This window comes from Tursiops truncatus, chromosome 10, assembly GCF_011762595.2.
Source record: "Tursiops truncatus isolate mTurTru1 chromosome 10, mTurTru1.mat.Y, whole genome shotgun sequence".
In the NCBI taxonomy this organism is placed as follows: domain Eukaryota; kingdom Metazoa; phylum Chordata; class Mammalia; order Artiodactyla; family Delphinidae; genus Tursiops; species Tursiops truncatus.
The window spans coordinates 12,666,264-12,692,841 of NC_047043.1; the positions used below are offsets into that span (position 1 = coordinate 12,666,264).

The 26,578-nt window shown below is 42.3% G+C and overlaps 1 protein-coding gene across 30 annotated transcripts in view; it reads right to left on the reverse strand.

Moving 5' to 3' along the window:
- Positions 1-26,578, reverse strand: part of ATXN1 (ataxin 1) — a 398,514-nt gene that overhangs the window by 144,360 nt on the left and 227,576 nt on the right. For 29 of the 30 annotated variants that reach the window (XM_073810355.1, XM_033863859.2, XM_073810369.1 and 26 more), the window contains one exon: positions 7,136-7,264. The gene's annotated coding sequence lies outside the window, so the exon portion shown is untranslated. Of the gene's footprint in view, positions 1-7,135; positions 7,265-7,629; positions 7,880-26,578 lie in introns of those variants that run through there. The other variant, XM_019944939.3, reaches the window with a different exon arrangement.

Below are 26,578 nucleotides of genomic sequence, written 5' to 3' on the forward strand. Positions count from 1 at the left end.
TACTGGGAAAGAAGTAAGATTTACAGGTGGAAGAAGCTGGTGAAGAGTCCAAAGAGCATGACAGGAACTTGAGTTTTGGAAACAAAAAGATTCTGAAGGAGGTTGCCGTTTGTATCCCATTAACATTTCCACTTTGGGGGATTCTACTTAAGGAAGTTGTTTCAGAACAGAAGCACAAATAGAAAACTGACATTGGACTTCCCTGGTGGCACAGTGGTTAAGAATCTGCCTGCCAACGCAGGGGACACGGGTTCGAGCCCTGGTCCGGGAAGATCCCACATGCTGTGATGCAACTAAGCCCATGTGCCACAACTACTGAGCCTGTGCTCTAGAGCCCGCGAGCCATAACTACAGAGCCCACATGCCACAACTACTGAAGCCCGCGCACCTAGAGCCCATGCTCCGCAACAAGAGAAGCCACCGCAGCGAGAAGCCCACACACCACTAGGAAGGGTACCCCCTCTCGCCGCAACTAGAGAAAGCCCATGCACAGCAACGAAGACCCAACACAGCCAAAAATAAATAAATTTATTTTTTTTTAAAAAAAGGAAACTGACGTTGAAACACTAAAATCCCCCAACATAGTAAACTTAGCTGTTTGAAACCTATCTCACCTAAAAAGCATTTTATGCTTGTAGAAAATGACTTTTTTGAATCATGTAACATTCTTATTCAGGTGTCTGCAAAAGGTTAACATAATCCTCAGGACATAGAGAAGACGGGTTAATTCTTTCAATCTAAGAGTCCCCCCTCTTGGAATTTATTACATAGTAAGCACTGGAAATTTAATGTGAATATATGTTGAGGAAAGGAGGGGTTAAATGATTTTCTGGTCTTAAAAAAATGATTATTTTACAAAAGTGAAAATGTGGGAAATTAAAAGAATGAAATTATCTGTTTCTCTTTATACATTAGTCCCAAAGAACAATTTATTTGCTGATAGCTATCAGATTTTGTTTTGGCTTTATGACAAAATGTCATTTAGTTCCTATCTGTGCCTTACTTTTTCTCTAAGAAAGCAAAGGAGAAACAACAATCTTTTAGAGGAACAATGAAAATAATTTAAATACTATGATATGATATACTTGGAGAGAAAAGATTTACAGTCATTTCTATACAGTCATATTCATTTATATTTTTTATAACAAAGATGGTAGAGCTGATCGATCTCTGATCTCTGTCTGGAAGAATTTTCCGTGGCTTAAGATTCCCCTTCCAGGGCAGCACTCCCACCCAGTCATCCTCGCCCTTCCTTCTTTCTGTGTGTACCGCTTCTTCCACAGCAAGTGCTTCAAAGAAACACCACTTGAGAAATACATTTTTAGTTTCGGGTGTGGTTTCTGTCCGAAGTTCAGCTGAAAACACTACATTTTACACGGGTTGGGGAGGCACCGTTTCTTTAAGTGGCCCAAGTTCTTGCTTCAGCTTTTGCCTATAAATATTTATATAAAATGACCCTAAAGAAGAATGGTTCCCATGTCCTCCAAGTCCCCACTCTATGTCCTTGTCAGTGGTCACGGCTCATCATTCCTGATGGAAAGCCATTTCTGGCTCTGAGGTCTCATCTACCCAGATGAAAGCAGTTAAAGAAAAGACTAGGTTGGGGGCTTCCCTGGTGGCACAGTGGTTGAGAGTCTGCCTGCCGATGTAGGGGACGTGGGTTCCTGCCCCAGTCCGGGAAGATCCCACATGCTGCGGAGCGGCTGGGTTCGTGAGCCATGGCCGCTGAGCCTGCGCGTCCGGAGCCTGTGCTCCGCAACGGGAGAGGTCACAGCAGTGAGAGGCCCGCGTACCGCAAAAAAAAAAAAAAAAAAAAAGGAAAGACTAGGTTTATCATGTCTCCCTCCCTCCCTCGCCTTCTCAATACACACACACACACACAGACACACGGCGTTGAAATCCAGCCTCTGTTTCAAGACCTAATTCAGACGCTCAGCACTCTGTGAAGCCTCCCTTCCCTGAAAGCCCAAATCTGAATAATCTTACTCATCATCCCTTTCGCAGCACCCGACTCTGCCCCTCCCAAAGTGACTGGAGAGAGGAAAATCCCAGCGAGCAGTGAATGCAGACTACCCATCCCTGCATCCCTAACAGACCTGAGCACATCTTGGCACACAGCCACCTTTTCACACATAGGATTCATTGAGTTCGAAACTTAAATAGAACATAAAACCTTTTTACGTAACGGCAACTACTCAGTTAGAAAGCAGTCTGACCAGGCTGTGGACACCTTCTCTTCCCCCACAGGACACGGATATTGTAGAAAGTACAAGAACATTTGTCCTTCCACACCTTCTGAAGGTTCCAAGTATATCCCTTTTTCCCTCCGAGATGCTGAGGGGAGCAGGCTGAGCACGAGGGGAAGACGACACGAGGGGACGGGGGTGCCTGCGACGGGCTGCCCTCTGCCAAGACTCAGCAAGTAGGGCTGACGTCAACTCTCAGAAGTGGCAGCTCATGCAAGGCCCCCCACCCAACTGCAAGGCAGCAATGGCCGGGAATGAGTGACGCCGTCGGTAAGAAGCAACTGGAGGAAGCCTGGGAAAGGGAAAGACATGGGTGAAAGAAAATTCCAGAAGACTCGAGGTTACACAAAGAACACCCAGAGTACCTGCATGAAATATGAGAGCCTCTTTGCCTTTATAACACGCAGGCCCATTGACAGGGCCATTACAAGCCAGAATTAAAAAAAATGAGACTCCCCCCCCCTCATTTATCGAATAGTAAAATCTCCCCTTTCCTTCTGATCCCCTTATCTACTTAAGTTTTTTTTTTTTTCTATGATAGCACTAGAGATCATAAAAAAAAATCTGGCATCACAGATGGCAAATCTAAAAGGTACAAATTGACACACAGGGAAATTCCCCAATTGCTCTGATTAGAGTGTGTATGTGTAATTCGCTCACTCTGGAGACTAGAAATTCAGCTCCCATTTTTCAAAGCTTATAAAGACAGCATAATGCTGTCTAAATAGGCACAGAGGTGTTTCTTTGAGTCTTTCCATTTCTTCATAGGAATAATGTAACTCCTGCTCTCAGAGCAGTTACTCTGAAAACGGGTCAATAAACACAGAAAATTCAAGAAACCTTGACCCCTGTGAACCTCAAAAGCCACATAGGATGATGCCTCCCTAAAAAAGTGTTTGTCAACTTCTCCCTGCACACCAGAGGGACGCTCAGTGGACTCGGTTTGTACCGGTGCACTATTTTTTTTTTTAATTCCAAAGTGTGTATCAACCAAAAGAAAAGAAAATGAAAATGATGCTATTCAGTAAACGGTGAGTTTCTAGGTAGCCTTGGCACTCCGAGTCCATCTGCCACTTTGAAGACAGATGTCAACATGAACAGTGATCAAGTGATAGGATTATAAGGCAACACTCCAACCCTCCACAGAATGCCAGGGCAGGCCATTCACAAACAACCCATACAGCAAAACACTCAAATGGAAAAGGAGAGGAAACACACACAGTGTAGAATTCAAGCATCAGAAAATCCCCAAACTCTACTGATAGTTCTATAAAACCCTTTTTTTAAAAAAAAAAAATGGTTTCCTTTCCCACATTGACTTATACACATCATAAACATTTAACATCTACTTCTATGGAAAATACAATGAACTAGTCTCTCCATGCCTGCCTCTACCTGACCAAACTCCTATGAGATTGAAGCAGCTCTCATCAGAACCATGTTTGTGGTCCTTTTCTGAATGGCTGAGGCCCACACGTGAGAAGCCTGGGCATGTGTTTATTCTGCGCTTAGTCGCTCAACAAATATTTACTGCATGCCCACTACAGGACAAACAGTATTTTAGGTGTCGTGGATTCACCAAGAATAATGATGATGATTATCCCTGCTTTCATGGAGCTTACAGTCTAACTGAGGAGACGGCTGATTAACAAATGCATGTATAATATGTAAGGTGCTTCAAAGAAAAATAAAGTAGGCTAGAGGATGAGAGGGGTGGGGTGGGTGTTATTTCATATAGGCCAGGGAAGGCTGCTTTAAAGAGGCAACATGGAGAAGACCTACTTAAGGAAGCTTAAGAGACGCTTAGGAAAGAATTACAGATCGCTGACTCCTTACCTATATACTAATATTTGAGTACAGAGGTGGACTGTTTTTAAGAAGTTAAATTTCAAAAGTGGTTCATTTTTAATTTTCAAGAAGACCAACGAGTATGGATCCTAAATTTAAGTGACTAAAACTCTATTCTCAGAAAGCACTCAAACACCTTTCCATTGTCACATGGTCCCTGGGAGGGTCCTCTGTAAAGGGTAACGGGATGGTGACAGACATAATAATTCTTTTTTTGTTTTTTTAACCACAAGACTGTGCTCAATGTTTCAAAAGCACTTGTAAACTGAAGTTGTACCAAATCACTGACGCTTAGAAGACAAACGAGAAAACGAAGGTCCAGTCGGCCTCATCTAGGCTGATACTTGAAGCAATGTTAGACACCCAGAATGACCAGAGCTCACTAAACTCAACTTTCTCATGTTACTCAGGATAAAATGGGTCCCCAGGGCTTTAGGGGGCCCCAGGTTATACAGGCAACTGCAGCATCATGGGTAAAACCCAGGTCTCCCGACTCCTAGGTCAGTCTTCTTGCCACTCCTCTCTGCATAAGATACCGCACCTCACAGCCAATCTGAGACACTTTCAGGACCAAAGTCCATCTGCTAGAAAGATGGTGGCAGATTTGAAAGGTGGTTAATGGGGCAAACAGAGGAGAACTACACGGGTAGTGAGTTTAGGGCACAGTGTGCAAGGGCTGCTGAGGATGGACACCACTAATTCCAACGGCTGCCACGACTATTACTCAAATGTTCTTCTACCCACTATCATACCCCATCTACGTGTAAGCACACATCCTTTGAAAATCTCCTGCCTTCCCGATTAAAATGGCACAGCTTTGGGGTACCCAGGACACCAAAGTAAGAGGAGACTGTGAATTCAGTGTTGTAAAAATGCACCAAGATTACAAAAGGTTACTAATTTCAAAAGTTACTGAGAAAACTGGAACCTCCCCCACCTCCCCAAGTGAACGCAATTTGGAAGAAAAAGTTTCTAGGAGTTCAAAAGAATCTAGCATTTTCTTCCTCTCTCTCAACCCACTCCATTTAAAGAAAGATTTTTAAATGACTCCAAGTTGGCCATGTGGCATCTTACGGTTTACACCTTGGAACGTCTTTAAAACCTCACTTCATGTTTGAGATCTGACGGTTATCACATAAGCAGTTCAAAGCTATGGTTTAAAGAAAAAAAAAAAACACACCAAATTCGAAACAAAAGCTATCTTGATTATAGTAACTGCAGTGTTCTTTTAAATGTAACCTGAAACCTAAAGCACTTTTCCATAAGACACTTGTTTCCTAGGATAAAAATGCTTTAAAAAACATTACCAGAAGTGCACTCTACCAGCTGCCTGACTGGGAAAATACTTTCAAGAAAAGCACACTGCTACTGTAGCACCCAGATCCAACAGGACCCACAAATTATTCCTCAAGAGTGGTAGCAACCTTTAGAATATGAGATGTTTTTTAGTAAGATTAAAGTGTGTTGCAAGAGGCTCTGCTCCTTCTGGGGAGCCCACACCAAGATGGCGACATCAGTAAACAAGCAGCATAGAGCAATATACAGACTCATAAACCAACACTTCATGGGGGTCAGTGACTTGCCCAAGGTTGCAGACTTACTTGACCATAGGACCGGGAATAGAATTTAGGTCAGTAATTCCAGGAGCTGTATACTTTCTACCAGAGCCAATGTGATCATATGTACAAAATGAAAGCACATGAAAAAACCAGCATCTTCCACATCCATTTACTCTGAGGCACTGGGAGATTCTGAGTTCAATAAGCTTATTTTAATATGACTATTTAACCCTCAGGAAGTATGGAGAAATATGCGTATTTAATACAAATTTTTAGAAAACCAAGAAATAAAAGCTCAGTGGAAATCTTTCTTTTCGATGCTTCTCCCCTGATATATGCCCTCATATTATTGCATTTTGCTCATTCAAAATAGCTCACATAACTGAAACATATGGTAGTATATGCCTGGAAAAGTTTCTTGACCAAATTATTAAGAAGCTGAAAACTTAATATAAAGTTATTTATATATATATACACACACATATACATACACATATGTGTATTATATATAAACATATATTTGCATATATAATACATATACACACAATATATATTGTGTCTATATATATATTATATATTTAAAATATACATTTACACACACACACAAAAAAAAACCAAGTCGAAGTTGGCTCTTCATTTTCTAAAATTTCAAGGTAATATGTTGATAGGCCAGCCTGGGTTTCCTGTAGTTTTACTCTTTCCTGGTCAAAACTCTTCTAAACTTTTTTTCTTTTATGACACAGTCTAGCAATGAGGTAAAACCTCCAGAAAGCAGCAGAGCTGGGCAGACCCGTAAGTTTTGTGCTGGACGAGCTTCTCGAAGCCTATAGCGTGCCTTCCCTTCAATTACTGGATCCTAAACCTCCTCATGAAAGGTGACCAGCAGCTGACACACAAAAACTACTAATCTCAAAATCCCAACCCAGTAGCCTGATAAAAAGCAATAAATCAGCGAACTTTAAGCAAGAGAAGCACCGAACAGCTGACTGTACTCGCATACCTCAGATTTTTGAAAGCCAGAAAAACATTTCATTCCAATCAAAAACGTCACATAAATAAAATAATTGCAGGGTGCAAATCCTGGTTGGGAAACCTTAGCCTGGAAGAGTTTACCTCCTACCCACAACCTAAAAGAACTGCCAGAGCCCAGTTTAAAGAGGCTGCTCTGAACCTGATACTATTAACCGCACCAGGAGAAAGGGCGTGACCGCACCAGGAGAAAAGGGCGTTCCTACACTGAAAGAGTCACTGTCTCCACACTTGATCCATAAGAAGATAATGAGCAGTGCCCCACAGAAGCTGAGAGAAAGTCAAGTTCATGGTAAACAAAAACAGAACCTCTCCCCTTAAAAAAAAACGAAATTAACTGGAGGATCACCTAGAGCTAATGCTAATACCACTTCAGCACCCTGACTCCTGCATCCCATGATTCACAAATCGTTACAAGGCAAGTCGCTGCAGAAGCGAATCTTGTTAACTTACAACATTCACTGTGCACGGTTCACAGGTAGCCCCAACCTGTCCTTCACCATGGAGACTTCCCAGAAGAAGCTGGAGCGCTCCTGGGCCCAGGCGTGTTCTTTCTTCCTTTCACAGGGAAGGGAGAAGTACCTAGCATAGGAACAGAACAAAAGAAAAAGAGAAAGGTGAATACATCATCAAATCCCCCGTTGTCTCAACAAACGAAGTTCACGATCAATTAGACTGATGGATAATTCACCAAAGACCATTCTCCAGTATGCTTTGCTTAAAAAGGAAATGCAGTATTTTTGCTCTTGTCCCAGGAGACAGCACAGTGCGGCCAAGCCTCTCCCCCACCCCCATCCCCACCCCAAGTTGAAGCCAATTCTGGGAGACTTCAGATGGCAACCCAGCTGAGATGCACACTTGCAACACAGCCTCAAAATAAGCTACTTGAGTTTGCTCTCTTGCAAGGAGGAGGGAGCTAGAGCGATCACCTTCTGCCATTTTCATACCTCACTGGGTGGCTGGGAAGACCAGTAAGCTCACTCTGGCGAAGCACTCACAGTTCCCGAGAAGAAAGGCGCCACGTAAACACAAAGGATTATTAGCAGTCAGAAGCCTGTTACTGAGCTTGGAGCCAGAATATAAAAGCCAGCTTTGGCAAGGCACCCATATCAACCATCCCCAGGGCACCCAAACGTCCAAATGTTTCTTCTTTCACCGGGGGGTCAAGGGAAGCAGAGGACTGGAAACAGAGGCATCTAGAATCTCAGGGAGAAGAAAAGTAAAGGCCTGGATCAGGAAGTGAACAGGAAAAGGAGATGAAAACTGGTGAGAGAGGCATGTGCAGGAACATGATGATTTGGTCCACACCCCTCCCTCGGACTGCTGTTCTGCAGTGTTGAGTGCACTGGACATTTGCAGGGCTGTGAAATTTTCCACTTGGCCATTTGCCATTTCCACCCACCAAAGTGGCACATTGAGGTCCTGTTGGAAAAGGACTGGGTGATTTTTGTGTGTGTGTTGCTTTTAAAGCAAAGACCTATTCACATCCTGATTAAGTTTACTCTCAATATCTCATTAATAATTTGCACACCTGGATTTCTTGATTTTTTTTTTCCCCCTCCTGTAAGACAGGGCCAGGAAAAACTTCTCCTGGGCCAATATTGTCAAGGTGTTTGGACTTGTGTACTTTTGAGGAGCATGCCTGAGGTATGGAAGCTTACCGGAGTGGCTTTGGGGATGACAAGAAACAGAATTTAAATGCTACTCTGGAATCTTGTTTGCTTCCCAAATAAATCATCCACAAGTACCAGTCATGTTTTTCTTTCAAAGTCATAAGCGTACATTGAACAAAAATGGGAATCCCAGAATTAGCACTGTGGGTATAGGAATATTTTTGATGGAAAAATGTGATCTCTTATCTCAAAAACAGGCAAGAATGAATAATATCAAATCTTAGATTTGGAACTGGCAAAAAACTGACAAGTAGACCTCAAAATAAAGAATTTTTTTAAAATGCAGAGAAAAAATTAGGACGAAAGGGAGAAAGGTGTCTGCTATTAATACAATTAACCATGACTTTTATACTGAATTCAGTTTATAAAGTGTTTTTTAATCGAGGTATAACTGACATAAAACATATTAGTTTCAAGTGTACAAACTGCTTTCTTATTCATTCATTCACTGGACACATTTTTACTTGGTGCTTACTATATCCACCAGGTTCTATGTTCATAATGGTGAACAAAACAGACAGAGGACTATGCCTTTAAGAAGCTCATTGCTGCAAGAGGAACAGATATTAAAGAATCAGAGTATACTATTTTTAATATTTGCATGAAATTCGAAAAGCAGATAGGCATTAAGAAGGACAAATAAACACTGTGATCTGCAATCACCCCATCATGGGGTAACGTCACTTAGAAGAAAGGTCTTTCTTACAAAAGTAACACTTCAACAGGGAAGTGAACGATGAGCGAGAGTTAACCAGTCATCAAGTTTCCGGGCAGAGGAAACAGCCTCTGCATTATATAAGTGCGCTGACTAGACCTGTACAATTAATTTCTGTTATTTCATCTTTTTCCCCTGACTTTTTTTTTTCAATTGGGTCCTCTTGATCAAGAAATGAACGACAGAACTGTTCTCCATACCTTGAAATAAGAAATGATTCTTCTTTCCAACTACTGGGCCATCAGAGCAACAAACTAGTAATTTCTGCTAGAGGAACATTATTCAGTGCAGGCATGACACTTGATGTGACAGAAAAGGAAGACTCTAGCTTCCTAATTCATCAAAAATAACCCCATCATCACAATGAAATAAAACGAAGCTTCCTCTTAAAATCCTCCCCTAAAAGGGCTAAAGACAGATCATATTACACGTAAACTTCTAAAAACAAACAAAAAACCACCTCTTAGTACCTTCTATTAGGTTCCAAATTCGCTGGCTTCCTCTTGACTATTAGGATGTTTTTATTATTTCTCTCCTGGACCGAAATGGTATTTTTCCTCATTTTCTAGAGTGTCCTGTGCACCTTCGCTTTTGTTTCTTGGTTTGGTATCTATTTACCCAGGTATGCAGCATGGTGCACAGAAATAAAAAGCGACGGAAATGTTGTGTTCATCTGAACTGTCTTCTTGTTCCCTACCATCCCAGAGCTGGTGCAACTTAATGTTTCCACTAAGGAAAACCAGGAATTTGCTTTCTTCATCCTACAAAACGAAGGCATCCTCAGACAGGCTCATTCATGTTCTCCTGTGAATGGAGTAAGTTTGAAAGTCTGTTTGCAATGAATATGCCAAACGTCTACTTGAGCCTGTTTACATTTAAGACACCGGATAAAATGCAGTATCTCCTACGTATCTGGTTCCTCATATAACTACCAAAATATTAATAATCCTCCAAGTTCAAAGTCGTGAAATCCAAACCCTCACTTTGACTTAGGAGTCCTGACAAGCTTTAGCAAACTCAGGAAGAAAGAGCAAGAAGAAAAACTTTCTGAAGCCGAGTGGTCCAAAATCCTGCCATGAGACCTGGGAAATTATGCCAGGCTGACAGCTGCATCCTCCGTCCAGAGATGAAAGCGACACAACGCCAATTTCTCCTTCCCCTGACGGCCCACAGCACTTACAGCCTTTAGTGAGCATTCTGACCCGAGGTTCTTTTCAATTCAGCACTGTTAAATAAATCCAGTGAAGTATAAAAAAGACAATGTAGGCCTTGAAAGGCTCCAAAAGTTTACAAGCTCCTTGATGAAAGAAACCTTGCCATGCCCTTCTTTTGCAGCCTCCTGGTAGTGCTGAGTAGAAGAGCCTGCACTTAAATTAAATGATCCATATCGCAAACCAGTTCTACGACTTAACCTTTATGCCAAAGGAAGCACTACTCTACGGCTATAATTTAAGCCCTTCTCACTTTTCTGCCCTCCAGGGACTTGGAGGTCCTACATGCCTATCATCCGAGTGAAAGTCCTGCATGAACTCAAGAACAATTAAGTTATAACTTACCCTTCTCTCTCCTGTTCTTCCAATCCATTATATTTTTGGTCACTAATGGCTTTTGAGCAGTTGCCATCTCCTTTCAAGATTTACAACCCCTCCCCCCCCACCACCAGGAGACTTTATCCTCGATTCTCCTAGCTTTTCAAAAGCCACCATTAAGGAAACCCTCGTGGTCCATGGAGGAGAGATGCGGATGCTCTGAGGCAGTGGCTCTCAAACCTGAACCGTCATCAAAAACACCTGGAGGTCTTGTGAAACCATGTTGCTGGCTCCCACCCGCAGAATTTCTGATCTAGGAGGTCTGAGGCAAGGCCAAAGAACTTGCACTTTTAACAGGTTCCCAGGTGATGCTGAGGCTTCTGGTCCAGGAACCACACTTTGGGAACCACTGCTCTAAGTGTAAAGTCTTTCTGTCAATTACATGGCCAGACAGAGTATATTTAATCACTTTAAGATGGGTACATTAGAATAAACAGGTATCATTCCTTCCAAAGAAGTGACAAATGACCAAACAACCCAAAAAGCCCACACCACTTTATAATCTGTGAAAACTCTTTGGGGCTCTTAGTCTGTCTCCTACTGGCTCCAAGTCCTGTTGGGGTCAATTCTGCCCTCTGTCTCTCCTACAATCTTTTCACCCCCTCTACCAGAAACTTCTTTGCAGCCTAAAACGTAATCATTGCTATCCCTGAAAGATCTTCCCCAGACCCTAATACATTCCCAAATGGCTGTCACCGCTCCCCTGTTCACCATAAAACATGTTAAAGTGTAGTATAAATTCAACACTGTATTTCATCAGGTACCTCTTAAAACCCTTAGAGTTCGATTTCAACACTTTTTTTTAAGTAAACTTCCTTCTCTTTTAAAGGCCAGGAATGGCTCCCTGTCTTCTAAATGTAGTGGCCTTTTCCTAACTGACTCTCCTAGAATACTTGATAAGGTAGTTCCTTAAATTTTCTTTTTATTTAGTGAACTAGCATTTTTGCCTGGACAGCATCTTTCTGGAATGACCTCTCCCCCCATTTTCTTTGTTATTTGGGCTGGGTTGACCTCATGCCTTGGGCCCAAAGACGGGCATATGCAAACTATTATATATAGGATGGATAAACAACAAGGTCCTACTGTACAGCACAGGGAACTATATTCAATATCGTGTGATAAACCGTAATGGAAAAGAATATAAAAAGAGCATGTATGTATAACTGAGTAACTTTGCCATACAGCAGAAATCAACACAGCATAATGAATCAATTATACTTCAATAAAATTTTAAAAATAAATAAAGATGGGCATATGATCTAGGCTTGGAGAATCAGAATACATATCCCTCTTGCCATGATGACAGGATGTAGGGATGGGCATGTAACCAAAGCCACACCCATCAAAGGTCTCTCTCAGACTGGCTGGAACTAAGAGGAATGAGATGCCCTCTCCATGGAAACATGGTCTCCTCAGAGCTAATTTTACCACCTTGTGAGGAAAGCCCACATGAGGGTGAAGTTCTGCAGCAGGGGATGAGGCTGAAAGACAGAACGTCTGAGTCCTGATGACAGTGAGGTCCCTTGGATGCAGCCATGCCAAAAGTTACATTCATTCCTGTATCTTTTAGTTACATGGTGATAGACAAAATTCTAAAGTGGCTCCCAAGATTCCCTGTCCCCTGGTGCCCACACACCCTCTCCTAGTTATTCAATCAAACACAATCTGGGTGCTGCTGCTGCTGTGAAAGATTTTGCAGATAAAATTAACATCCCAAATCAATTGACCTTAAAACAGAAAGCCCAGCCTTGGTGGGCCTGACCTAATAAGGCGAGCCCTTCCAGGACAAGCTCTTCCAGGAATGAGATTCAAAACATGAAAGAACACATTTGGGGGTGGGAGGGGGGCATGGCTCTCACCAGGAGCTAAGAGTGGTGCCCATCCCATAGCCAGCAAAAGAATAAGGGCCTCAGTCCTACAACCACAAGGAAGTAAATTCTGCCAATAACCACAGGAGCTTGAAAAAGGACGGCAAGCCCCAGATGAGAATGCAGCCCAGCTAACACCTTGCTTTCAGCCTTAGGAAACCCTGAGTGGAGAATCCAGCTCAGCCACGGCTAGACTTCTGACCTACAGAAATGGTGGTTTTAAATCACTATGTTTATGATAATCTGTTCTGCAGCAATAGAAAACTAATACATAGGTGATACAATAAATTCTTTTTTTTGTTTGTTTAAGTCACTCTGAGTTTTACTTGTCTCTTGCAACCAAAATGTCCCAGTACTACTCTTGATTTCTGAAACAGTACTATTCTGATGTTCCTAACATCACTGACTGCTGTTCCTCTTGCTTGGGTTTTGTCCCTTCCTGTTATTCCTTCTAACCCTAGGCTATGTACTCTCCAAGGTGACGTTCTCGACTCTCTTCTCCTTCTATAATAATTGCCTTGTACTGCATATGACTCTTAAATCTGTATCCTGGCTTCTCCCCCAGTAAGCTGCTGGATATATGCAGTATAAATAAATTATGTCTGTTTCAAAAGTTCTATTTTTTTCCGCCAAACCAGTCCTCCTTTTATTTCTGATTCATGCTAATGGCACAGTTGTCTTCTCCTCTTTTCTCCCAGAGTCTACCAGTTGTCAAGTCCCATTAAGCATGCACTCTACGCCCACGCTGCCATGCTGGCTCAGACTCTGTCCTCTCACGGCAGCCTGATAATGGTCTTCTTGCCTTCAATACTCTCCCTGCAAACCTCTGAGCCATCCCTGTCGGATCCTAAAGTAGATTATACAACTCCTCCATGCTGCACCTTCACGGGTTCCTCCAGCTTGCTGAAAGTCTCCTAAAATCTGATGTTTAAGACCTTTACCATCTACCCCCAACATGCTTTTCCAACTTCATTTCCCACTTCTCCCCTTATGCGTGTTGTACCAGCCAAACTGAGGTCATCTCTTCATCTCCAAGAGCTCACATTTCTACTCTCTATGTAAAAATTCAAGCTGTGCCTACTAGGACCAGCTCAAGTCCTACCTTTTCCAATCACTCTTTCCTTCATCTTCCTGTGCTACAACTTTCTCAATCAGAAGTACTTTTTTTTTTTCTTGGATGTGAACTCCTATGGTTTTTATTCCTTTTCCCAAGGATACTAATCATTTTATTCCTTATCCTCAAACAGGCACCATTTCTCCAGACTGTAGTGAACTCTGCAAAGGCAGGGTCTGTGTCTGTCTTCTCTTTGTAAGTGCCACAGTGCTTCTGCAAAGGGTAACCCTTTGACGAATACTTGTTGATTACCTGACCAAGAAGGTGGTATTTTCCTTTCTTCCCTCTGACGTGTCCTCAAGTCTCCTTACTCTGTGAGCTCCTTGCTGGTGGCTTGGAGAAAAATCATGACATGAGCCAATATGGAAACTGCTCAGTCAACTGACGAAATGCTCTATAAGGGCCTTTTTTTTTTTTTTTTTTTTTTCCCAACTCAGGCCCAAAGCTGACTCTTGGTATTTTCTTTCTGAGGGAGAAAAGAGCAGCCAAGGTTGCTGCCAACTGTAGAGTCCAGAAAAGCCTCCTGTGGATCAGCTCAGCCCAGCAGGTCCAGAGCCTCTGTCTCCACCCTGCTCACAAGGGAGTATCCATGGCAATGGGGGGGGGGGGGCGCCAAAACTCCCCTTTCCCAGGAACGGCAACACAGTAAGACTTCAAGAGGAGCTAGAGGGAGCTAACCAGTGGGAGGAAGCCCAAACCTAGGGTATTCTGAAGAATATGACTTGTTCATCACATCACGCCATCCCTCTTCAATCAACAAATCAGTAAGCTGCGCGATGTATCCATTGTAAAGTCTTATTCCGAACTGGCAGTCCCTGAACGTCTAGCACGCACTTGGGACATTTCCTATTGATGTTCACTGGTTTGTGCTTAGGTGATGAAAACTAAAAGGAGCATCTGCCGAAAGAACATATCATCAGAGATAAACATGCTAGAAAAAAATCCTATGATGAGACGTTAAAATAAAAATTAATTCATGTTGATCCATGCCACTGTTTCCTAGGATCAGCGCAGCTTATCACAAAAGGTAAGGCTTTATCCACACACATATAGACGCGGCAGGTGTCTGTATGCGTATGCTGGTTATATCTCCTTACTGCTATAAAGCAAAGTTTGCTAAGAAACACAATTATGCACCCAGAGAAAAGTATGTCTGCATATCGAGAAGAAAAGGGAAAAAATAAACAAGATCTACCTAATCTGCACTGAACAGCCATAGAATGACGTCTCCAGGAAATTAGGATTTTAAAGACCAAGATGGCTTGTGCTCCTAATTGACAATTTCTCCCTGGCCCTGTTTAATACTCTGCTCCCAAAGGGGGTTGCTAAAGCCCAAGAGAAGGCACTGTGGCTCAGGAGACAGAACCATCTGGATCAAGAAGCTTAGAGACCACACTGCGGCTCTCCATCCCCTGGGTTACAAGTCCCTTTCAGGCTGCCAGGAGCCATCACACACCTTCTCCTGGGAGGAGAGTTTTATTCATGCCTGCTGGAGAACGTCAGTGATTAGTCCGGGTGTTGCAGAAGCGCCTGGTAAATATGGGGACGGTGGGGACTGAGCCTGTGCTCCATGCCTTGATCGCTTATAAAGCGTTTATAAATCACGAGCTGTTATGGTTCCTGAGTAGCCTCTGCGAGGAATCCCCTGGCTTTACATTTCATTCTGTGTCTACTCTACTTTTCTCTCCTTTTTATAACAAAATTAGTAAAAATCCTCAGAAAAAAATTTGAATATGTGCCTCTCATTCTCTTCTTGCCATAATATTAGGAGTTGTATGATAGTATCCTCAAGTATTCTTTTGGGCCTGACTTCACAAAATACCAAATGGTAAGTCAAAGTATTATAAAATGACAAGACAGAATCCCCATATACTCTCCAGCCCAATGCTTTTGGACAGATACAGAATTCACCGAAGGTATTAAAGGCAGAACTTTGGAAGCATCCTATCAAAGCCATGACTTCCTTTTTACTTAATGAAACGTTTCTACGTAAAAGCATGGCTTCAACCAGGACCTTCAGCCATGCCTTAAAAGTTATAGTATTGGGCTTCCCTGGTGGTGCAGTGGTTGAGAGTCCGCCTGCCGATGCAGGGGACATGGGTTCGTTCCCTGGTCCGGGAAGATCCCACATGCCACGGCGGCTGAGCCTGCGCGTCCGCAACGGGAGAGGCCACAACAGTGAGAGAGGCCCGCGTACCACCAAAAAAAAAAAAAAAAGTTATAGTATCGTTACGTGATTAAAGGCTATTCAAAGATCTTTCGAAAAACAGAATTATTTCCCCAAATTCAAAATCAGCAACAGTTTAACTATCCAACGTTGCATAATGTTTGGATCAACAGGATTGCCATAATTACATTAAATCAACCTCATTTGTCTTCTTTCTGTACGTTTTATTAAATTGAAAGCCAAAAATATAATGACTCTGTATTTTATCCTTTTTTTCATACTATTCCAGGTCGCTGCCTCCTTGTTTAAATATCACAACTTTCTGATGCAATCAGAACAAAAGCATTAGAAGACAAAGGCACTATTTAAAACTTCTCTTTTGGAGGAGGCTTAACAAAACTATTCTAGCTTAAAACTGAGATTTCAATGGTCTCAGCTGCGAAGACCAAGGAACAGAAATGCCACTTGGCATTAAATCTAGGGATTACCTGTTGAAACACCAAAGGCAGGTAGACTTTGATGTGGTTTACTTGGTGCCAGGAAAGTACCGAGAAATACAATTATTCTTCTTTTATGAACACGGAGTTGAAGATTTGATACTGTATTTGGAGCAAAGATTTGTTGCGTGGAGGGTGTGGGTAGCACCAGGGAGGGAGGCTGGGAGCAGGCACACGCACACATACCTACTTGAACCACATACAAGTAATGCTGTATAACAAAGTACCTCCTATTCCGTAACAGGGAAGAAACTCTGTATATTCTATTACAAGTTAATCGCCACCAAAGGAATGTTGCCTATAAGCTTCAGTTACACATAATGGCCCATTCCTGGGAACCCTGCCTCCCAGGTAATGAGCATTAAGCTAAAGTACCTTTGTTTAGCTACGGGAAACATCCTCACCACACCCGCCTGTGAAAGACTGCAGGAAGGGGGCTTCCCTCGTGGCGCCGTGGTTGAGACTCTGCCTGCTAATGCAGGGGACATGGGTTCGAGCCCCGGTCCGGGAAGATCCCACATGCCGCGGAGCAGCTAGGCCCGTGAGCCACAACTACTGAGCCTGCGCGTCCGGAGCCTGTGCTCCGCAACAAGAGAGGCCGGGATAGTGAGAGGCCCGCGCACCGCGATAAAGAGTGGCGCCTGCTTGCCACAGCTGGAGAAAGCCCTCGCACAGAAACGAAGACCCAACACAGCAAAAATAAATAAATTAAACCACATTAGAGAATGACTGAAAACACTTTTAAAAAAAAAAGAGGAAAGACTGCAGGAAGGAAGAAATTAACACATCGGGAGACTGACCCGAACCAGGAAATGTTTGGCTTCACTCCCTCCCCTTTTAGTAGAAAAGAAGCCTGCATTGTAACTCAGGCAAGATGGTTCTTTGGGACACCATCCACCATCTTCCTGGTCTGCAGGCTCTCTGAATAAGGTTGCTATTCCTGGCCTCAACAACTTGTCTCTCAATTTATTGGCCTGTCCTGCAGCAAGCGAAGGAGCTTGGACTCAGTAACAATGCCACTTGCGACAATGTTTTAAGGTCAAATAAAGGGCAATATCAACTAGCACAGGACCCCAGCAAGATACATCCAGAGTTGGCCTGCAGAGTCCTGAAACTCAATTAAAATACCTGATCACCTTTCATTAAAAATCACACGAAAATTCCTTACATAATGAGGATCTTAAAAGTTTCCTACATCACTTTAAAAATAAACTTAAAACTCTTCAGAATTAGCAACACCTGTTTGTCACATGCCTCTGGAACCCACATGGTAGGGAATGGCGCACCCCCATTCCTACTTGAAGAAGGAGTAACAGACTTTCTCCCCACCATCTTCGTCTTCCAGGTTTAGGGGGTTTATCCTAATATCATGGCTCAGGGGATTCTCACACTTAGAACTCCTCCCATATCAAAAGAGGAGAAAAATCTCACTCCTTAATTGTTTTGTCGAATAAGCTCTCCAAAGTTCATTTTTGTTACCTTTTTCAGGCAAAATAAGAGGCCTTTTACAAAAATTCTATTGCTAAAACAATGGAATTCTCCTGGGAATGACTTCGTTATGGAAATGAAGTGACAGCTTCTTTTATCTAGCCAGGCAGAAAGTCTGCATTTATAAAAGGCATTCAGAGCACTCAAGTGCTGTGCGTGGGAGGACAGAAAACGCTATTTTTAATTCAGATCTCAGCATTCCTCCCATACAGGTCTTTCAGTATAATCATACTAATACTGATCTAAAAGGAAAAAAAGATTCCCAATTTCTGCTGACCCCAGCAGAAAAAGAGGGGGTGGGAAGAAAGAAATTAAGAGAATGTTGAATACAGCTTCCTTCCACTTTAAGACCACTGCCGGCTCAGAGATCAACCTCCAAGGCTATCAGAGCTGACTATTATCCAGAATGAAAGGGACTTAAGCTCTGTAACAGCCTTACATCTTTCTCATACAAATTTACATTTTCCTACCTGTGACTTTCACTGTACTGAGCTTGCAGGAGCCACCTGGGCCTGCCAGGAGAGGCTATGCGGCTTCTCTCATCTGTCCCCAAGAGTTTACATTCTGTGGTGATGCTATGACGGATGAGTCCATTGAAACCCAATTTCAAATTTTAGCAACTGGAAGCCCTCTTGGGTAAAGCGGGAGGCACCTGAGCTGCTGCGTGGGCAGATGCAGAACTTTCCAGCTCAGGTGTGGAATCTGCAGAGGGACCTTTTACATGGCTGCCATGTTCCCCTGGCTCTGCTGGGGAACCAAAGCCTGAGGAGGAGTGATGAATGCGGTGCTGGTAAGAAGTGAAGACCAGTGTAGATGACTCTCTGCAGAAGCTGACATTGGAGGAGAAAAAGTAGAGGGTGAGAGTGGAATCACAAAGGCTAAATGATAGAACAAGATCCTTTAGTAATGTCTAAGGGGTTGGTTTAAGACCAAAAGTGAAGAACAGATGGGGACAGAGAGTTTCTAATCGAGGTAAAATTCACATAACATAAAATTCACCATTTAAATCATTTTTAAAGTGTACAATTCAGTGGTTTTGATTACATGCACAATGTTGTACAACCGTCACCATTACCTAATTCCAGAAGATTTTCATCATCCCCCAAAGAAACCCCATACACATCAGTCACTCCCCATTCCCTCCTCCTTCCAGCCCCTGGCAACCACTGGTCTGCTTTCTGTGTCTATAGATTTGCCTATTCTAGATGTTGCATCTAAACGGAATCATACAATACACGGCCTTTTGTGTCTGGCTCCTTTCACTGAGCATAGCATTTTCAGGATCAGTACTTCATTCTTTTGTCTGAACACTGGCTGCATTGCACGTATATACCATAGTTTGTTTATCCGTTCATCAGTTGATGGACATTTGGTTTGTTTCCACTTTCTGGCCATCATGAAGAATGCTGCTATGAACATTCTTGTAGATGTTTTTGTTTGAATGACTGTTTTCAGTTCTCTTGGGTATATACCTAGGAGTGGAATTGCTGGGTCATGGTAATTCTGTGTTTAACCTTTTGAGGAAATGCCAAACTCTTTTCCACAGTGGCTACACAATTTTAAAGCAATTTATGAGGGTTCCAATTTCTCCATATCCTTGCCAATATGTTATCTTCCTAACTTTTTATTATGGCCACCCTGATGGACATAATGTGGTATCTCACTGTGGTTTTGATTTGCATTTCCTTAACCACTAAAGACGCTGAGCATTTTTTCAACGTGCTTATTGATCATTGGTACATCTTTTTTGGAGAAGTGTCTATTCAAGTCCTTTGTCCATTTAAAAATTGAGTTGTCTTTTGGCTGTGCAGTTCTACGAGGTCTACATATTCCAGAAACTAGACTCTTTATCAGATACATGATTTGCAAATATTTTCTCCCATTTGTGGGTGGTCTTTTGACTTTCTTGACAGTGCCCTTTGATTCACAAGTTTTTGTTTTTAATTTTGATGAAGTCCAATTTACTTTCTTATGTTACTTGTGCTTTTAGCATCATATCTAAGAATCCATTGTCAAATCCAATGTCATGAAGATCTATTCCTATGTTTTATTCTAACAGTTATATAGTTTAAATGGATTAACAACCTAAATGTTAGAGCTAATTTTTTGCATATGGTGTGAAGGGTCTAACTTCATTCTTTTGTATGTGTCCCATGTGTCTTTTCCAGCTGTCCCAGCACCACTTGTTGAATAGAGGTCACAGAGATTTGAATATGGAGTGATTTTAGTTCATTCTTTTTTAAAAAGTTTTTTTTTCTTCCAAAAATATATATCATTTTGCAAATTTACTTAACTGACTTTTGGTTACAGTGAACACAAGTGAATAAACTTGTTTTCCTCATCCCACATTTTGAGAATGTAGCAAGTCTTCAAGAACCTTGACTCACCAGGGCCATAATCCTGAGCTTTAGGGGTAGTCAACAAGCTCTTGGTGGTGCTTTTGCAAGGACTAATTTCCAAAAGCAACAAGTAGCTTGAAATTGCTGGGATTTCCATTATTTTCATTCCATTTGTTGCCATGTTTCTTCTGCTCTAGTGAGCTGCTGCTGTCCTCAGCTTTCTAGAGACCTCTGTTCTTGTTCCCACCCCAATACCTGCTTATTAATATTGGCTCTTTGCAGAGAATTTAGTAATCTAACTCACAGTAAGTCAGGTATAATATTCTTCTAGCATGATGTTTAAGTCCTTGTTTTAAGCAAAAAGAAAGAATAAAGTACAGGTTGTAGAATTCTAGGTATCATCCAGTCAGCCAGCAGAAGAACTGGAGACTTTCAAATCCCTCTAAATCATCATTTCTCAAACTTGGCTGCACATTGCGATCACCTGGGAAGCTCTAAAAATACTGCTGCCTGGGATCCACCAGCAGAGCTCCTCACTTCATTGGTCTGGGGTGCAGCCCAGGCAACAGGATTCTGATATGCAGGCGAGGCGGGGAGCCAGCGCCCTGCAGTCAGGCATCTGAGGTCGCTACTTACTCCTCCAGGTCTCAAAAGTCAGCTCCTTCCTGCCACTGCTCGCAGGCAGTTAGGAATGTACACTCATCCTTTTTTTTTTTTTTTTTTTAAGTTTTACAATTTCAGATTAAAACTAACAAAAACAGTTCTCTATAGTCGTTCTCATTTAATCTTCCCCAAAACCGTGGGAAAGGAGTTTTTTTTTTTTTTTTTTTTTTTTTTTTTGCGGTACGCGGGGCTCTCACTGTTGTGGCCTCTCCCGTTGCGGAGCACAGGCTCCGGACGCGCAGGCTCAGCAGCCATGGCTCACGGGCCCAGCCGCTCTGCAGCATGTGGGATCTTCCCGGACCGGGGCACGAACCCGTGTCCCCTGCATCGGCAGGCGGATCCTCAACCACTGCGCCACCAGGGACGTCCAGGAGATTATTATTATTATTTTATTATTATCAATGACTGCTGAGGAATCACACTCTGACAGATTAAGCAGCAGCCCCAGATCACAGCATTTGAAGTGGCAGGGAAGGGATTTTCAGCGCAATTCTTCCAACCCCAAAGTCTATCATTTATGCTGTCTCTCTCAGTAATTTTAAAGGGGCCAAAAGTTATGAATGTGGTCATATAATTTGGTACTGGGGCCCATGGGGGAAACAGCAACTGTACATCTTCCGTCCAGCACCCATTTTGCAAGATGGGGCTCAGGAATACATACAGAAAAGAACGGTGGGCACTGTCCCTGCTATTCACTGTTCTTTCTCTCTGTTGCATGTACGTGGGTGTGTGAATGAGTGTGAGCGTCTCCATACAAGGGAAGTGGGCCTCGGGGTACACCCAAATTCAGGAAGGTATGACATGACTCCAAAACTGTAGCTGGGTAGGGTTTTCAGAGATGGTGGGACAACAGTAATTCTCTCCAGTATGGGATAAGACTGGCAACAGGCCATGAAACACCTTTATTGTGGTACAAAAGCAACGAACACAGAGGAAACTAACACTTCGTTCACTTGTGAATTTAGTCTCATGCCTAAATCTGATTACCAAGCTCAATCAGTGGGAAACAGAAAGACCCAAGGATATCAGGCAAAAATGCCCATACTTAAATATTCCTATTCTTAGAGTAGAGAAGACACAACCTCCACATGATATCATCCTGCCTGTCAAAGCATGGGACACGTTCACAAGCCTTTCCACCATAGTAGAAAGTAGAAAAAAGAATTGATATAACATATTGGTTATGGTAGGAGAAGCTGGGAAGTGAATTTCAAGTCACTTTTCCCTCTTCTTTCTAATTGTTGCACTCAAACAAATGTGTGGGTCCATACATGTGCAACTACACACACACACACACATACCAGGCCTGTAGGAAAACAGATTTCAGTCTGGTCATTTTGCATAGATCTGAAAGACTAGGGGCAGTGGGCTGCCATGCTTTAATTCTGTATCTGTGTATTACTATGTAAGGAAACTGGGAGAATTTCTATACAACAGATTGGGAGCTGGAAAGGAGTAAGAATTTGCTGGAGGTTTTCTTAGGCCAGTGTCAGAAGTTGGTTTGATGAGAAAAGTTTTCACAAGTGGGAGTTGTAGCTGCTTGTCTCTTAATTGTAGTGAATCTGTCAACTTTCTTTCCAGTGTATCAAGACTTTACTCTTCAAAATCATTCTCCGTGTGCCCTGAATTGCTATACTTTTAAGCTAACTACTTCTCAAAGTGCTGTTTAAAAACTGACATCTTCAACCATATCCCAGGCTTAGAATATGTCTAAATTTGCACAGTCTCATTGGCTCTTACGAGAGTGCTACTTTAAAAAAAATACACTTGACAGCCAATCTCCTGAAAATGACTTGTGCAGAAATTGTGTTCAAATTACTTTTTATCAAGAGATTTAAGAGTAAAATGTGGTTTTCTTTGTAATAGGCTAAAAATAATGATACCCTTTATCTTCCACTGAACACGTACATATGTTGTATAAGCGGCTGCATTTAAACAAATTGAAAAACAGTAGGATTCTGGCTTCCGTCCAGAAAGAAACAGAACTTGCCCAGAATATCACTGTAAGCATTAAAAAATACAATTAACTATTATTTTCCACCAAGTTCAATCCCACATACAGAATCAGATTGTCAACCAGGTCCAAGGTATCAAACTATAAAAGCTAATGTCTCAACAACAGACAGGAAACTCAAAAAAAATGACTGCAGTACAATTTTACATGAGGAAAAGAGAATGAGAGGAAAGTGAGTTTATATTTCTACAAATTCCTTTTGAGTTACTGGGCAATATGTTATTTAAATTCACCCTTATGGCAACAGTACACAAGTCATATCCCTAAAATATTCCCACTGAACATTTTATTGAATATTTATGATGTGCAAAGTGCTGCTAGGTGAGGTTCAGAAATGGAGAAAACATGTTCATCTCTCTGAATACTGCTTTGTAAAACATAAAATAATTGTTACCAACTCTAATAATTTTTGGTGATCCTTCATCACCAGTGATTTTCAAATGTGTTTTTTTAAGTTAGAACAGTGCCTTCAAATGAAATCTTATATATCAATGGAAACCTAATACATAAACTAAATAAAACAGACTATTCACATTGACCTATTGTTTCTCCACCTGCTACCTGCCCTGCATCACCACCAAAGACTTCTGGAGGCGTCTGGGAAGCTTTGAGAAATCCTTAGGCCACTGGTCTGGGGAGTCTGAAGTCCTTAACATGGCATACGGTACCCTCTGCACCTTCACTCCTTTATTTCACAGCGTTATGAGCTCACCACGCCACCAGCCACATGACACATCGTTAAGTCATCAATAATGGAGTGCCAACTGTTCACTGCATGCATTATGCACCACCTGTTTGTTCCCCATGCTTTATCCAAGCTGTCCCTCAGCACGTGAGCCCTTCATGTCCTTCACCTACATGACAAGTGCCAAGACACCACAACGCTGCATAGCTGGGTACTGTCTTAAGTCCGTATATGCATTCATTTTTGCCTCACCATGATGGGTGGTAGTTATTGTTCATGTGGCATTCATGTACACTAACTTGTAAATAAGTCAAGGACAGAGAGTATATTGTATTTTCAATGGTACAATACAATTTAGCACAGGTATTAGCACATAGTAGGGGCTTAATAAATGTTTGTTGAGTGAATGAATGAAGACGGATGGATGGATGGATGAGTGACATGGGTTGAACCATTTTCATCCAACCCGTGGAAAACATTTATATAAGTATACATAGACATATATAGGTACATACTTCACAAATTATGGCAAAATACACAGAGCATAAATTGTACCATCTTAACCTTTTTTAAGTTCTTCACTTCCCCTTTGCCCCACCTGCTGTATATCATCTCACGCCTTTTCATCCACACTTGGGACCTCCCTTAGTGCGAAATGTGGTCAAGACATATGGTCAGTGAAACTTCCTAGCTACTAGCTAGCAGTTTAGGTTGCTAGAAATGAGTTTTCTGGATTTTTCTCTTAAGCCCTCGCTGATCCCTATTAACAGGAACTGTTAGGAGTCAGCTTTCACCCCAGGACTCTTTGGGGCTCCACGGAATGCATGCCTTTAAGAAACAGATGCATGTGTGTCAAAGAGCCTATACCTAATACACATAGCTTATATGTGATATCCGGACGATTTTATGTTCCATATTTTAACATTTCTGAACTTAGGACTGGTTTTATATATCATGAGCACATAAAAAAAGTGAGAGCATGTCTTTCATTCCCCCAGGAAACTAATCATTAAATCTATGGAGCACCTTATCATCAGTGGATAAGAAATCAGAGAAAGCCAGTATATATTTTGTATTTGTACAGTTAGATTTCTAGTTTAAAGTGTTTGCGTCTCATGATCACATTTTTGATCTTACACTTAGAGGACTCTGAAGCAAAGTAGAGTAGAAGGACTTAAAAAGGGTGACAAGTCATTCTGGTGGATGGTAGAGGCCAGCAGGTGACCCGGACGCCAGGCTGGGATCCCATGCTAACTGCTATGCCCTAAAAGTCTCCACTGCTCTGGCCTCAGGTTCACCGTGTATAAATTACACAGGGCAGATTAACATTCAAACAGGGTTAAGATATTCCTGACCTCCTTCCTGCACCAACATTCAGTACCTCTCTGGCTTCGCCAAGAGTCCTCAAGGGGAAGAGCTGAGATACCCCCCACTCTGCACGGCTGGCTGGGGCCAGTTGAAGGGAAGAGCCCACCTCTTCCTGTGTTCAGCTCCCCTGCTTCCACTTTTGTAGCTCTCGTTCTATTTTCCGACTTGGATCACAGATACTACCTTCCACTTCATATCAGCTAACTACATACACCCTCTGGGGAGCCTAGATCACTGAGCAAGGGGCCAAAACTCAGCCAGACACAATCTAAAGCTCTCCCTCTCGGCTGCGATCAGCTTGGATATCTAGATACACATGAGGTGGGCAACCGGCCCTGACTGAAAGAAGGCAACAAGCACATCGCAACCCACATGTCAACCTTGACTCATCAGTATGCCTACCAAGTTTAACCAGCCAGCACCAATACCACCAGATTTTGTTTTTTTACCAAGAAATAAGTAAACAGCATGGAAAAGGTCCCTATCAGGTGTGCCTAGGATGCTGGTATCAGTCCTATTTTTGAGTTTCTATCATTAGGGTGGGCTGGACATCCCAAATCTTAAAGTTAATAAGGTAAAGAACACCTGTGGGCTTCACAGGAAGGAATAAGGGCACCAGCAGCCTACTAGGAAGTTAGCCACAGCAATGAGATCTGGAGATTTCCCCTTGCATAAAAAGGGGGGAGGGTGGCATTTAATATGAACACAAGACAGATGTGCTGAAAAAGTAGGCTTTGTTCCTTAACAAAACTGCAGCTGACTGTCTACAGCGTATTTAAATTTCCTGAAATTTTGTACTATAACCAACCCGTGTGCATTGTCACGAGGCCCTCATTCCAAAAGCACGGTCAGGGAGAAGGCAAATGAGGGTCTCGGTGATAACTTCAGATGAGTGAGAACAAACTGCTGTGCTTCTATCTTCTAGACATTTAAGGAATTTTATTGTTACTTCACTTGCCAGACTAAGTGAATTATAAAAATCTCTGCTTTCTCATAAAAGCCTCCACAGACCCAGGCACTGTGAACGATGTCACAATGAGCAGTACACTATCCCTTTTCCTCCCAGAAGAAATAATCCTCTTTTTGTGATTCTCCTTTTCACTTCATCTGCGGGACAGTGCCTACTCCCAGGCTGAGAGGATCGTGGTTTGGGCAGGGAACTGACCGAAAAATCTTGGCATCAGGGTTTATTATAAACTGAGTTACACAGGAATGGAAGACCATTGGAAGCCCTGGAAAAAGGAGAACTATTACCAGGGTGACAGAGAGGCTGGACCTTTTAGCTGGTGATTCGTTTTCCTTTGTTCACATGCTATGATTCATCCTTTGGGCGACAGCAAGCAGGCTGTATCATTTTCAAGTTCATCATTTTATTAAGAACCGAATCCAATGAAGAAAGTGTTTTAAGGAAAATGGTCATTTGGAGGTTCTAATGATTTTTCTCTAGTATGGTCTTATTTAATACTTTTACATGAGCAAAGCTGATGCTTGCCCACCCCCTCCCCCTTTTTTAATTTCCAGAAAATAAGACATTTTCTGTAGGTCAGGTCACCAAGCAGTAGTTTAGAAAAGGACAATTTTAGCTTTAATTCTTCTCCTCACTTCTTATTTAATGGTAGCAAACCATTTAGATTCTCTGGAAAACAAAGAACCTATTTTTATGCTGAGTTCAAGAATTCTGATGTCTTGTTCAGAAGTGTTAGGAGGATGGATGAG